The sequence below is a fragment of the Sus scrofa genome, unplaced genomic scaffold (assembly GCF_000003025.6).
Source record: "Sus scrofa isolate TJ Tabasco breed Duroc unplaced genomic scaffold, Sscrofa11.1 Contig604, whole genome shotgun sequence".
Taxonomy (NCBI): domain Eukaryota; kingdom Metazoa; phylum Chordata; class Mammalia; order Artiodactyla; family Suidae; genus Sus; species Sus scrofa.
Window position 1 is genome coordinate 34,157 of NW_018085262.1, and position 15,108 is coordinate 49,264.

General features: G+C 40.1%; 1 pseudogene; it reads right to left on the reverse strand.

The window, feature by feature from the left end:
- Positions 1 to 7,342: 7,342 nt before the first annotated feature.
- On the reverse strand, positions 7,343 to 7,998 carry LOC110258992 (annotated as a pseudogene).
- Positions 7,999 to 15,108: the final 7,110 nt, after the last annotated feature.

A 15,108-nucleotide genomic window follows, 5' to 3' on the forward strand; every position in this document is an offset into this window, starting at 1 on the left:
CAGGTCTCCAAGGTGAACAGCCACATTTGGCAGAGGGGGGGAAATCTGTCACCATCCTCCTGGGAGCCTATCAAAGAGTTTAAAGCTTTAGTAGTAAGAATGCTAACTGAATTAGAGAAAAAATTAAATGAGCATGGGGAGAATTTTAGTAAAACTAGAAAATATAAAAAAGAACCAGTCAGAATTGAAGAATACAATAACCAAAATAAAAAATGTTAGAAAAAACTAACAGCAGACTAGATGATAGAGAAGAATTAATAAATGATCTGGAGGATAGAATAATAGAAAACACCCAATCAAAAGAGAAAAAAAATTTTAAATGAAATGAGAACATTTTAATGGATCTCAAAGACAACATCAAGCCTATCAACATTCCCTTTATAGGGGTCCCAGAAAGGGAAGACAGACAACAAGGTCAAACATGTATTTAATCAAATTACGGCTGAAAACTTCCCAAATGTAAAGAAGGAAACATATCCAGGTACAGGAAGCACAGAGGATCCCAACAATATGAACCCAAACAAATCCATACCAAGACATACCATAATTAAAGTGGGCAGTTCCCGTCATGGCTCAGTGGTTAATGAATCCGACTAGGAACATGAGGTTGCAGGTTCAATCCCTGGCCTTGCCCAGTGGGTTAAGGATCCAGTGTTGCTGTGAGTATGGTGTAGGTCGCAGATGTGGCTCAGATCCTGTGTTGCTGTGGCTCTGGCATAGGCCAGCAGCAACTACAGCTCTGATTAGACCCCTAGTCTGGGAACCTCCATATGCTGCCAGTGCAGCCCTAGAAAAAGACCCAAAAAAAGACAAAAAAATATAATAAAAAAATAAAATGGCACAAGTAAAGATAAAGAGAGAATTGTAAAAGCAATAAGAAAAGAAAACAACCCCATACAAGGGAACCCCCATAAGGATGTGAGCTGATTTTTCTACAGAAATTTGGCGGGTCAGGAGTGGCATGATATGTTCAAAGAGCTGAAAGGGAAAAACCTGCAATGTAAGGTACCCTATACAGCAAGATGATACTTAGAGTAAAAAGAGAGATAAAAAAATGTCTCAGACAAGCAAAAACTAATCCAGTTCATCAATACTAAGCCAACATTTAAGGAAATGCTAAAGAGTCTTCTCTTCATGAAAAATAAAAGTGTACAACAAGAAGCAACTATCTATAAGGAAGGAAAAAGATCCACTAGTAGCCAAGTATATAGTAAAGGCTGAAGGATCAGCCAGTTAAATAAGATGCTACAAATATTAAAAGTCAAAAAAAATTGTAAAATAAATAATAATTAAAATAACTTCATGATGAACATGAAGTTGTCAAATATGACATCAAAAAACAGAGTATGGGGAAAGAGTGAAAAATGTTGATCTTTTAGAATGTGCTTGGATTTAAAGGACCACCTGTATCAAATAAACAGATACAGTCATGGGTCAACATATATGAATACCATAGCAACCACAAGAGAGGAAGGAACACAAATATACCACTAAAGAAAATTGTCAGAACAAAGAAATTAAAAGTATGAGAAAAGAATAGAGAAGAACTACAAAAACAACCAGATAACAAGTAATAAAATGGCAGTAAGTACACACCTATCAATAATTACTTTAAATGTTAATGGACTAAATGCTCCAATAAAAAGACATAGGGTGGATGGTTGAATAAAAATGTGACCCATCTATATGCTGCTTTCAAGAGACTCACTTCAGAGCAAAAGACAGACTGAAAGGATATGAAAAAAATACTTCATGCAAATGGAAATGAAAATAAAGCTGAGTAACAAAACTCATTTCAGACAAATTAGACTTTTAAATCAACTCCATAACAAAAGACAAAGAATGGGCATTATTTAATAATGAAAGCATTAATACAAGAGGGGAATATATAACATTCATTAACATATATGCACCTAATATAGGAGCACCTAAATATTCAAAGCAAATATTAACAGACAGAAAGGGAAAATCTGACAATACAATAATAGCAGAGGATTTCAACATTCCACTTAACATCAATGTGTTCATTTATCAAGACAAAACCAATAAGGAAACACTTGTCTTAAATGATGCCTTAGACCAGTTGATCTTAACAAATATCTACAGGATATTCCATCTAAAAACAAGAAAGCACATTCTTTTCAAGTGCACACAGACCATTCTCCAGGATGGATCACATCCTAAGACACAAAACAAATTTCAACAAATTTAAGAGGATAGATACTATATCAAGTTTTTTTTTTCTGACCCCAATAACATGAAAATAGAGGTCAATCACAGGAAGAAAAATGGGAAAAACACATGAGAATTAACAACATGCTGCTAAAAAAACCAATGTGTCAATGAAAAAATCACAGAGAGGGGTCTGAAAATACCTCAGGAAAAGTAAAAATTAAAACACAACATTCCAAAATCTTTGGGACACAGCAAAAGCACTTCTAAGAGGGAAGTTTATAGCAATACAGGCCTAACCCAAGAAACAAGAAAAATCTGAATCATACCTACCATATAAAGGAATTAGAAAAAAAAAAAAAAAACTCAAGCCCAAAGTCAGATAAGAAAGAAACAAATAATAATAAAGAGGAAATTAATGAAATACAGACCCCACAAAATGGAAAAAAAAAAACTATTTTCTTAAAAAAAATGAATAAGCTTTTAGCCAGCTCATTAGGAAAAAGTCCAAATTCTTTAAAAATTTGTGATTAATTTCTTACTAATTGTGACTAGTGAAGCTCAACTTCACTAATTACCAAAGAAATGCAAATCTAAAACACAATATAAGATACCGCTTCACATCTGTCAAAATGGCTATCCCCAAAAAGACCACAAATAAAAAAATGTTGGTGAAAATGAAAAAGGAACATTTTGTACACTGTTGGTAGGAGTGTAAATTTGTAAAGCCACTATGGAAAGCAGTATGAAGATTCCTCAAAAAAAATAAAAAAGGAGATAATTTATAATCCAGCAACTTCATTGCTGGGTATATATCCAAAGAAAATGAAAACACATATTAGGAAGGATAAATGCACCCCAATGTTCATAGGAACATTACGTACTATAGCCAAGATATGGAAGCAACCTAAATGTCCAACAGATGAATGGATAAAGATATGATATGTATATACAAGAGAATACTAGTCATCCACAAAAAAGAATGACGTTTGCAAAAATACTGGTGGACTTGGAACATATTATGCCTGGTGAAATAAGTTATGCAGAGAAAGACAAACGCTGTATATCATTGATACATGGAGTTGAAAAAATAGAACAGTCATGAATATAACAAAACAGAAACATATTCACAGTTATAAAGAACATCCTAATGGTTACCACTGGGGAGAGGGAAGAGAGGAGGAGCTAGATGGGGTAGAGTATCAAGAGGTACAAACTGCAACATATAAAATAAATAAGCTATAAGTATATGTTGTATAGCACAGGGAATATAGCTAGTATTTTATAACTTTAAATGGAATCTAATCTATAAAAGTAATTGAATCACTATGTTGTACACCTGAAACTCATATACTATTATAAATCAAATATATCTCAAATGTTAAAATGTTGCAAAAGTTTTTCATTTTTTATTTATTTATTTTGTCTTTTTGTCTTTTCTAGGGCCACACCCGCAGCATATGGAGGTTCCCATGCTAGGGGTCTAATCAGAGCTGTAGTCACTGGCCTACACCACAACCACAGCAACACCAGATCTGAGCTGCGTCTGCGACCTACACCACAGTTCATGGCAACGCCGGATCCTGAACCCATGGAGCAAGGCCAGGGATCAAACCCGTGACCTCATGGTTCCTAGTCAGATTTGTTAACCACTGAGCCACGATGGGAATGCCACAAAAATTTTTTAAATTAAATTAATAAAATAATGAGTTTCATGTTAGTTATATTTACAACAAAATAAATAAATAGATAAATGGATACATAAATAAGATTTGAAAGAGGCAATCAGTCAGCCAGATTTGACCTGAAAGCCAGAGCTGCTGAGCCCTGGTGATTTGTGTGATCACAAGCAAGTTGTCTAGTATCTCTCTTCCTCAGAAGGTTGTGTGAAGGTTAAAAGAGTTAATACTTAGCATTTAAGATAACACTTGGAATACATTAAATATTCAATAAATGCTAGGTGTTAATATTATCAGTATTGTTCTCAGTAAATTTTAGAACATTTGAGGATTTGAGGAAAGAGATGAATCTTGTCTTTTCACATGAACACATATGAAAGTTCCCTTAGATCACAAGCACAGAGGCAGTGGCTTAACTAGAGTTGCTAGACTCCTCTGCCCCCAGCTGCCTCCTGATGACATCTTCAGTAGAGTTCAATGGCTAAGAATAGGAAGTTAGCTCAAGGGTTCTGAGCCTGGGAATATACAGCTATCAAGATAAGGCTGGAAGAACTGGAAATAAAAGGGTGATGTTCTCATGAGAAAACAGGAGGGTCCCAGAGCCACTCTGCCCAGTAACAATTTATCTAGAATCTCCAGTGCCAGGGTTCTCTGAGAGTTCAGTCACCAACAATGCCAAGGCCACAGCCAAAATAGGCATGCAGGATAGACATCTGATCACTTGGGCACAGCTGGCATGACAATGCAGGCAACAGAGAATATAGAAATGTTATTCAGGAGGATCCACTAGCTGTTATTTGTGCTGTATTGGCTATAATTTATTTTCCTTTTTCTTTTTCTTTTTTCGCTTTCTTAGGGCCACACTTGTGGCATATGGAAATTCCTAGGCTAGGGGTCTAATCAAAGCTGTAGCCGCTGGCCCGTGCCACAGCCACAGCAATGCAGGATCTGAGCCACATCTGTGACCTACACCACAACTCATGGCAATGCTGGATCCTTAACCCACTGAGCGAGGCCAGGGATCGAACCTGCAACCTCATGGTTCCTAGTCAGAACTGTTTCTGCTGTGCCACCATGTGAACTCCTGTATTGGCTATATAATTTCTCTCTCTCTCTTTTTTGATTCTATGGCATTTAAGGCCTTGATCTGGAGAGATACCCCACAAGGGGCTAACTAATTCCTAGAGATAGAAAACAATACCCTTCAAGTGTACCTTTGATATAAAAACTAACAAATCCATAGACAACATTCCCAACTGTCTCCTTTAAAAAATAGACGCAAAGCCAATATTCCCTCTTCCCTAAATCACCCCAAGGAAGGATATTAGACAACTAGGGATCATCCTTATAGCCTAAATCACACCAAATTATTCGAACTAGCCAATCTAGGTTACTTGGTGTACCTACCTTTCCTCACCCATTCTGATGGCCATCTAGACCCTTAGAAAAGAGAAATTCACCAAGGGATCCTAAGAGTGCTGGACATAGGTAGTTGGCCACAAACCTAACACCTGGACTGATTTTTAGAAACTTTTTCAAATGATTGAGACCAAGGAAGAAATACAATTTGACTCATGAGCAAAAGCGTGAGTTGTCAAAGTGATTCGTAAACAGTCCTGGTCCAGTATCTTGAGTTAGCTGTCTACTTAGCTGTCATTTTTTTTTTTCTCTTCTTGGCCTGGTGATGTTGGTTTTAGAATAAGAAAAAAGAATTGCAGTTCATTCAGGAGGAGGCCTCAAAACCGAGTCTCTATCAAAAACTAAGGTGTAAGAAATTATGACCTATCTTTTATATTAGCATTCCATAGATTAGCAAACTTATAAATACTATTTATAGTTTCTAGAAAACATGTGCTTTTTTAAAAAAATGAAAAATATCTTAATGGGTGCCAAGCATACATATTAATAATCCTAAATATTTTTAGCTACTCTGTAAAAGGAAAGTCTATGTTCAGTAATTAATATTCCAGTATATTATTTGGAAATGACTTAGATTTTTAATGATTTTTCATCATTTAACATAATTTAGCAAAACTCAAGTTACCAATATCTGGAAAGACTATTTCCAAAATATAATTATAGAGTTTAACCTAAAAGCTTTTAATTCATTTACCTCTACTTTATTTGCTTAAAAGTTTCATCATACCAAGTTATTTTTCTTGCTAACAAACTTGTAACAAATAACAAGATCTTATTTGCTTTCTAATAAACCTAGGTACTATAAAAGTATTATATTTAATGTTGATAACTCTAAAAACATGCCTATAATAACTAAACCAAAGAGATAACATCTTTAATACCTGATATTAATTCAACACTGCATATTTGCCAGATTATGTGACCCCAAAATTCATTCCGGCCAGTTTCTTTTATATTTCTGAGTATTAATATAAATGCTTAATTTCCTATAATCCAATTCAATAAATAAAGCTTTTACAAATTAACTTTGGGAATAACAAACATCTACAACACAGAGGTATACAAACACAAACAGATACAGACACCCTCTAATTTCTCTTTTTTTTAAAGCATGCTCGTATTATGGTTTTAATAGGTGTACATGAACTAGTCAATATAAATTATAGATTTATGATTCTATACAGTCAGTGCGACATACACAGAGAGGCTGTATGTCTGAGAGCGGGTATGCAGTGTAGGCGGGCGTGGGGCCCTGGCAGCGCCCCCAAGCTCTCCAGGCTGGACTTTCGCACAGCGGCCGGTGAGGAAGGGGCTCTTCGCTGGGACAGGAGGCCACCTCCTAGCCAGGAAGCCAAGTGGAGGACCTGAGCCGGCGGCGAAGCTCGGGGGCTGAAGGCTCAGAGACGAATCTTTCCCACCCTCCATCCTGTCCACACCTCCAGCTGCAGCTCTGTGGCCTTAAAATAGGCCAGACGCGCCTGGCCGTTAGTGCTGGTCTACTGCGAGTCCCGGACCCTGGGATGGGTACCTTGATCCCCGGCCCAACGCCAGGTCCAACCTGCATCTGGATGGAGCTAAGGTATGCTCGGCCGCGCCCAGCTCAGAGGGGGCCTTTAGGTTCGCACCCTGCCAGGGGCCAGGCTTGCCCCGGCTCCGTGGCGCTCCAGTTCTCAGGCGAGGCCGCTCAGTCCGGGTCCAGCTCGGCGGGAACGCGGGTTATGGGAGCGCTCCCTCCGAGCTACCGGTCCCGGCCCGCTCCTCCCGCGCCGCATCCCCTCCGCGGAGCAGCCCCTCCTGCTGGGAGGGAGCGAAGACGAACCACCGGCACTATCCCGAGGAAAATTGCAGCTCATCCGTTTTTGTTTTTCTCCAGCACTTTTCTCTGACGTCTTTTTGCTTCGTTTTATCTTGTTTTGGAGGGCTGAGTGGGGTCCAGGAAAGCAAACACAAAACTAAGCCAGAGGTGGGGAGGTGGGGAGGTGGGGAGCAAGGGGCCGTGGAGGCGCCAGGTCCTCAGCGCCCGCCCCAGGGGTGCCGGGCCCACCACCGGTCCTCTTGGCCCTCCTGGGAGGTCAGCTGTTGTAGTGGCATGCTTTGAGGCCTGAGGCCGGTCCCTGCAGGCTGCCTGTAGCCTCACGAGGAGTGCTGCTTGGACTTGAGCTGTAGGCTGTCTAGGCTTGAGTTGCATGTGTCCGGGGTAGACGCTGTACAGCAAGGCGGGTGTGCCATAAGGGCAGGCGCCCGGTGACATGGTGGTGTTAAGTGAGGACCGGAGAGGTTGTTGATATTGAGGCCCGAGTTGGGCATGCTGGGCATGGCACCGGGGCCCATGCTTGAGGGCATGGTCATGGAGGAGATGGAGCTGGGGGCGGAGAACATGGACTGTGACGACAGCGGGCTCATGGAGTTGAAGAATGTGGAGCTCTTGATGGAGAGTGGCGCTGGCGCCAGACTCTTGGTGGTCCAGTTGTTGTAGGAGTAGCCAGCAGCATACACATCCTCAGAGGCCGCTGAACTGGGGAACGTAGACGTCCTTGCACAGGTCCAGCAGCTGGTTACCCTTGCACTTGTGCCACTTGGCTCACCAGTTCTTGAACCAGACCTGCACGTGTGGCTCGGTGAGGTTGGTCCACACAGCAATCTCCTCCTGCATGCACATACTCATGTCCGGGTAGTGGTTCCTCTGGAACGTGGCCTCCAGGTCCTGCAGTTGCTGACTTGAGACACCCTATCATTTCCATCCCCAAATTTCAGCCATGAATGAGGTACAATAATATAAAACCCATCAATAACAAAAAGGGTTGGATTCAAATTGGGTTTCTGGTAGATGGGACAAATCCAGATCACCTGCCCAGATCACTAAATCCTTTTTACTAATATTTATGGAGAAGACATTTAAGATCTCTATTTGTACCTAAGTCAGGCTCCAAATTACCTATTGCTCTGTTTTACCTTCCTGAAATTTATATTTTAAAGAGATGGTCACTTTCACATAGGCATTTGATGCTTTCCAAAAAGCTCTCAAATTTCCTAGGTTTCCCTCTCTATCAATGGGACTTATTGGGATTCCTATAACTACCTGTGTAATTATCCTACTCCATCCCTATAACTGCCTCACTTTTAACTATGGCCCTTGGTTCACATTTGATCTGAAGAGGCTAGCCTGTAACTTCAGATGGTTCCATTGTAACAAGTACTAGTGTTTTCAGATGGGGAAGGCAATTCAGACAAAAGATTATTTTAGAATGACTATTTAAATAAGGTTTAGAGGGGAGCAATAGTTAAAGTTATAGGTACATTTTTATCATTAATCTTTAATTAGCCTTCTGCAATAAATCTTTTAATGAGGTTATTTTGGAGTTTTAAAGCATTTGGGGGCTTCTGCATACCAACAAAAATCGGTACAATAGTTTAAGATGAGAGCTCTCTCAATTTTAACAATTTAGAAGTTTTTCCAATTCAAAGGATCCAAGGAGGTAGCCCTAAACATATTTTTCCCTGCTAATTAATTTAGAAAGAGAAAATTTTTTACCACTGTTGTTTCTGGCAGACCCTACTGCTAGAGACCCAGAAGACCATTGGCTTGAAAACAGTCCATAAAAAAAATCAGTTTGGGAGTGCCCCAAACAAGAAGCCAATCTTGGCCAGTTCAGGGTGGGGTTTCCTTTAATTCCCGTTTAAGTACTTGCGAGCATACATAAACCCATAGGTGGTTGCCTGCATGGGCGCTCTTTTGCCTTTAGGCTTTCCATTATTAATCTGGTAGTCTAATTCAGATATGAAATGATCTGAACAAGTTTCTGAGGACAGTATGGTGGATCAAATGTGTCCTTGCTTCTGAGTTTAGCTAACCAAAGAGTTACCCTTGAAACAGTTCAACTCTTTTTTTTTTTCCCTTAGTTTCTCCTTTCAACAGTTTACAGTTACCATGGGTGCTTGGAGTACTAGATTATCGGCCTCTGGTCATGCAGTATTTACTTGCTAGTTGTAGTGGGTCTCCCTTATTCTTCAGAGCTGAATAATTCAGGCATTTGAATTAATTCTAATTCACTAGCAAAATTTCACCAGCACAATTTTTCTCGGTTCAGAGTGTTGGGGAAAGGTGACCTCGGCTGGGATCGTCAGTGTTGGAAAGTGAGACACACGAACACAGGGAGATCTTGACAAGGCTCTTTATTTCTGCAGAAGGGCATGAGTGCTCAAAAAGTGCATGAAGAAGGAAGACCCCCCCCCCCTATTTATCTCTAACACAGGCAGTGTATCTCTTCCCTTCCCATTGGTTGGGTTGGGGCACACATTCTTCTCAGTTGGCTAATTTGAAACAAATTGTTACTGGGAGAAGAGGGAAAGAGGGGGGTAGAGGAGGGTGTCTCAGACAAAGCAGGAACAAAATGGAGTAACCAAGTCTTACTTTGTTAGAAAAGATATGTGTTAATTCTCTCAAGACCACATGTCAATTTGGTTTTTTTGTTTGTTTGTTTTTTCAATTTAATCCAAACTTAACAAAACCCAGCCACCTATGTTTTCTTAGGCCTCCTGCCCAGATCCTCATTGGATTCTGCCTAGGTAGTGTACCAGTGCCCCTTAAGACAAGTTTTAGAAAATTGACAGAACACTGTAAACCAAGTATAATTGAAAAAATAGAAATCTTTTTTTTTTTTTAAGATGGGGGGAGTTCCCATCATGGCTCCGTGGTTAACAAACCTGACTAGTATCCATGAGGATGAGAATTCAATCTCTGGCCTTGCTCAGTGGGTTAAGGATCCAGCATTGCCATGAGCTGTGGTGTAGGTTGCAGGCTCAGATCCTGCATTACTGTGTCTGTGCGTAGTCTGGCAGCTACAGCTCTGACTCGATCCCTAGCCTGGGAATCTCCATATGCTGAGGAGATTGTCCTAAATAGACAAAAAAAAAAAAAAAAAAAAAAAGACTCCAAGTTTTAAGTAAGAATAGTTTGAATAAAATTTTAAGGATCATCACTCACACAATTATAGCCAGAACTCTTCCTCTGCTCACTGGTACCAAAAAGAAACATGGAGACAGAGTTTTGGGTGAAGGAGAAATAATAGCTTTATTGCTTTGCCAGGCAAAGGAGGGTCACAGCAGGCCTATGCCTCAAAGACTGTTTCCCACTTAGGAGAGTTTGGGAAGTGGTTTTACAGTCTGGGGAGTGAAAAATAGGGCCACGGATAAGGATCAGGGTAGAGGCAAGCTTGCGTTGTTTTCAAAGCTGGTGTTCAGTGGTCTGGTGGTCTTCTTTCCAGAATAAAGAATGCTTCATTACTGTATTCCATTCATTGAGGGGTTTAGTTCTGTAGAAGAACCCAAAAATATTGTTATCTATATACTTTTAGGAGGAACCAGGACCCTGCCCCAAGGCTGCACTATTGTTTCTTGACTGCTCCTCCCTGGGGTCTCTGAATCCACTCCCTTCCCTGATGAGCAACTGTTTGAGCCTGCCCTTTGGAACTCAGGGAAGGTCATGGAGGCTGAAGTTTATTCCCTAAAAGCAAGAAATGGGGGCCACAGAAAGAAAGCCTTGTGTGCCCAGGAGTGCACAGGGCCCTGCTTGGTTTCACAATGAGATCTGGATGTCAGGGGAACTCACCAGAACTTCTAAGGAACCAGTGGGGCTCAATGGGCCTATGCTTCATACCAAGAACCAGTTCAGGATAAACTCCCAGTGGGTTATCTCTGATTTCCTGTTGGCTACACCATACATATTTGAAAAAAAAATTAATCAGTTGATGTAAGAAATGGAAAATTTTATTTGAGCCAAACTGAGGATTATAACCAGAAAACAGCCTCTCAGAAAGTTCCAAGAACTGTTCTGCCAGTTAGAATTCAAAGCACAGTTATGTAAATTTTTGAGACAGAGGACTGTATATTAAATTATATATTATTGATGGTTTACACAATCCATATCTACGCATACAAAACAAATATAGAGGGTCATGGTGAAACTGATAGCACTTATGGTTTGAACCTAGCCAGAACCCAGATTGGGACTTGAACCCATATGCCAGGACTCAAACCCAGCCTAAACCCAGAGTGGGGTTTGAACCCATGGATTTTAAATGAAAATCACTCACCCAGAGTCTGGACTTACTGAGGTTCAGCTTCTTTCTGTCTCAGAATAGAAGGAATTCAGTGAGAGACAAAGTGGCAAGCAAGAAATAGATTTATTTAGATACGACACTTGTAAGAGATGCAAGCAGGCAGACAAGGATGCTCTGCCCCAAGGATTAGGTGGGCTACATTTTTATAATCCAAGGGGAGTGGGGGTGGGAAAGGACTGCCTCTTCCTCTTTCTTCAAGTAGAGTAGTAGCTCTTCCTTGGTATCCAGTAAGAGAGTATTTGACCCTATAAGGTCAAACTAGGACTGTCATGGTGCTTATTCATATCAGTAGAATGGTGGTCCTTAAACTCCTGTCCTTGGTATGAACTTGAATGCAGCCCTCACCCCATCCCCCACCCAGTGACCTGAGGCATATCTCATGCCTCCACTAGTCAAGCAAGTCTGCTTTGTTCCTTCTGATGGCCCTCTTGAGCAATTATTAACTTATAGTGATCTCCCAAATTTCCCCAGATGTCCCTTTCTATCTGTGGTCCCTTATTGGGACTCCTACAACTTCTTGGTAATTATCCTACTCTATCCCTATCAATGGGTGCCACGGCCCCTTACAAGATGATGAAGGAAGGTTATCTCCTTCTTTTTTTTTTTTTTTTTTTTTTTTTTGACTTTTTGCCTTATCTAGGCCTGCTCCAATTGGACTCCCAGGCTAGGAGTCCAATTGGAGCTATAGCTGCCGGCCTACACCACAGCCACAGCAATGCAGAATCTCAGCTGCATCTGTGACCCACACCACAGCTCACAGCAACACCAGATCCTTAACCCACTAAGCAAGGCCAGGGATAGAACCTGCAACCTCATGGTTCCTAGTCAGATTTGTTAACCACTGAGCCATGACTGGAACCCCAGTCTCCTTCTATTACCTATGAGCTGTGACCCTGGATGAGATTAAGAAGCCATGTCTTCTCCTAAGGAGGTCTGGTTAATGCAGACACACAACATACACTAAAGGGGAGGAAAGAGACCCAAATGATCAAAGAAAAATTTTATATTTAAATTCTTCTCCTCTTCCCATAAAATATGAATTTTATTTCATCAGGAGTTAAAGACAGAAATTGTCATTTAATAATCTGTCACCTGCTAGTATTTAGTTTCACTGCATTTTCTGAAGTATAAATCATAGACATCTGTGGTTTCAATGTCCTCCTTGGATACATTTTTCATTGAGATTTTCTTTCTTTAAATTGTTGCTTTTGTATAGGTGGTACTCTACAAGTGGTTTCAGAATTAACTCCTCTCTTTCCTTATGAAAACCTCTTTCCTCTGTAAAATTTTGTTCAGCCAGTTTAAAGTAAGTGGACTCATTGAAGTACATTCATAGATTCAATATTAAATATTACCACTTCAACCAGATAAAATTTGAACATCAATATTAGACAAGGTCGTCACATGTAATGTAAGTTGTATATTTATAATTCACTGAACCAAGTAATGAGTATGCAGTTAGTAGCATAGCAGAAAGATTTGTTGAAAACCAGAGCTATTTTTGTTATCAGATGAGTGAGTATTCTCTAAGTGTTTTTCCTAAGGACAAAATGTGCTCCTCTAAAATGGGATAAGAGCCACTCCAAAATGAGAAGTCATCTCACTTGGATGCATTTTATTGGAAAACACTCACCAGGGGTCAATTCCTGCTTCAGCTGGTAGAGAACTAAGCAGACCGTGATATGTCATCACCAGATTCTATTCAAGGATTAATGGCTCCAAAGAACAAGATGCCTCTTTAAGTCTTCCTGTAATGTTACACCCAATAGTGACTCGTTCCACCATTCCAGTCCCTTTTGCACATTGAGGGGCAGAGGATGGCTTTTCACAAGTCTCAGAGGAACAGGGGACATGGATAATCCAGTACAGGTTCTAAGTCATCTCTTTTGGTTCAGGCCAAGTCATGGCACCCATGAGATCTGCCAAAACAGAAGCTCTCCTCCCCTGGGGTGGGTGGGGTAGCAATAGATGGAATTTGCTTAGAGTCATCTCTCACCACAAGGGAAATCTACAATGTCCCTGGAAAGATATGGTCTAATTCTGCTACTAATTTGGTTTAAATGACCTTGAAAGGTTGAGGGATTTCTGTAACTCCTTCACTCCATATATAAAAGGCTGTGATAATGAATTTCAGGGCAGCACCTGTTGGCCTTCACAAATCAGAACTGAGGATCCAGGAGTGGGACTGAGACTTGTCTTCCTTTGCACCTCAGCAGGATACCACCTCACCTGGAAATTCATCTTTAAGGTACAGTGTATTCATCTTGGTGTTGTCAGGTGCGGGATCAGCTTATACCTGGTGCTGGGAGTTGACACTCATTTCTTATACATGTGTCTTTGGTGGCCATTTGGACTCATTTTTCCCTCCCTTTGAACACCCCACTTTGCACTAGTCTGGGAACAGGGTTAGACCAATAGAGTTTTTCCATCTCTGTTTTCTGCATGTTGGTTATGCATGCATTTCAAGTTAGTATGAAAAAACATAAATCAGTTTTTGATCTCACTGAGAAAGTCTCTCTTGAGATTAAATAAAATACAGAACATACCTCATATTGATTAATGGACAACTTAGTGCCAAGGAAACATTTATTATGGGTGCCAGAATCAAGGCGGCATCTTAGAAAGCTGAAGGTCTTGAGAATTAATCTATAATTTGGGGTTTTTACTTGACTAAATAACATAGGACTTGGGAAAGTAAATTGTAGAATTATCTTTTGTTTTGGTTTATACACCTAATCATTATCTAGCCCCTCATTAAATGACATAAGTGGAGTTCCCGTCGTGGCGCAGTGGTTAACGAATCCGACTAGGAACCATGAGGTTTCGGGTTCAATCCCTGCCCTTGCTCAGTGGTTTAACGATCCGGCGTTGCTGTGAGCTGTGGTGTAGGTTGCAGACGCGGCTCGGATCCCGCGTTGCTGTGGCTCTGGCGTAGGCCAGTGGCTACAGCTCCGATTTAACCCCTAGCCTGGGAACCTCCATATGCCGCGGGAGCGGCCCAAGAAATAGCAACAATAACAACAACAACAACAACAACAAAAAAAATACAAAAGACAAAAAAAAAAAAATGACATAAGTGATTGAGCCTTACACAAAATCAAGGTTTATATAAATGTTATTTGATTAACTTGATATTTATTTAAAGGGCATTCTAGTATGCTTTCAGAGTAAGTTAATTAGTAAACGAAATTTATGAATTCCTGAAGGAGTAATATCTTTTCCAGATTGGCAATTTTTGCTGCAAATAAAACTAATTATTTGAATAGATATAAACTTGAGCAAAAAAAAAAAATCTTTGCTGTGAGGATGCAGAGAAATAGAACTGATTGAAGAACAGACCCCTTCTGCTAAAGTCTAATTATTTATATTTGCCCTTTAGTTATGTTCAAGGCAACCAGACATCCTCATTTGGAAGATATGCACTGAAATACAAAACCCCTATAATGCCAAAGGTGCAGATTATTCCCTTGAACCTGATACTAATGGATTTCCCCGACTCTTAGAACCAGAAAGAACCCTGGTGAACCTCTAAACCGAACACCTCATTTCACAGATGAGGATACTGAAGTATCTTTGCCAAAATCTAAAAAGAAAGTTTGTAAACAAAGTGAAAGAAAGTCATAAAATAAAAAGCATTTAAACATGTACCTAAGAAATAAATACATTAATAATAATAATATGGTTGAAATCACAATAGGCCAAATATCATCCAAAGAAAA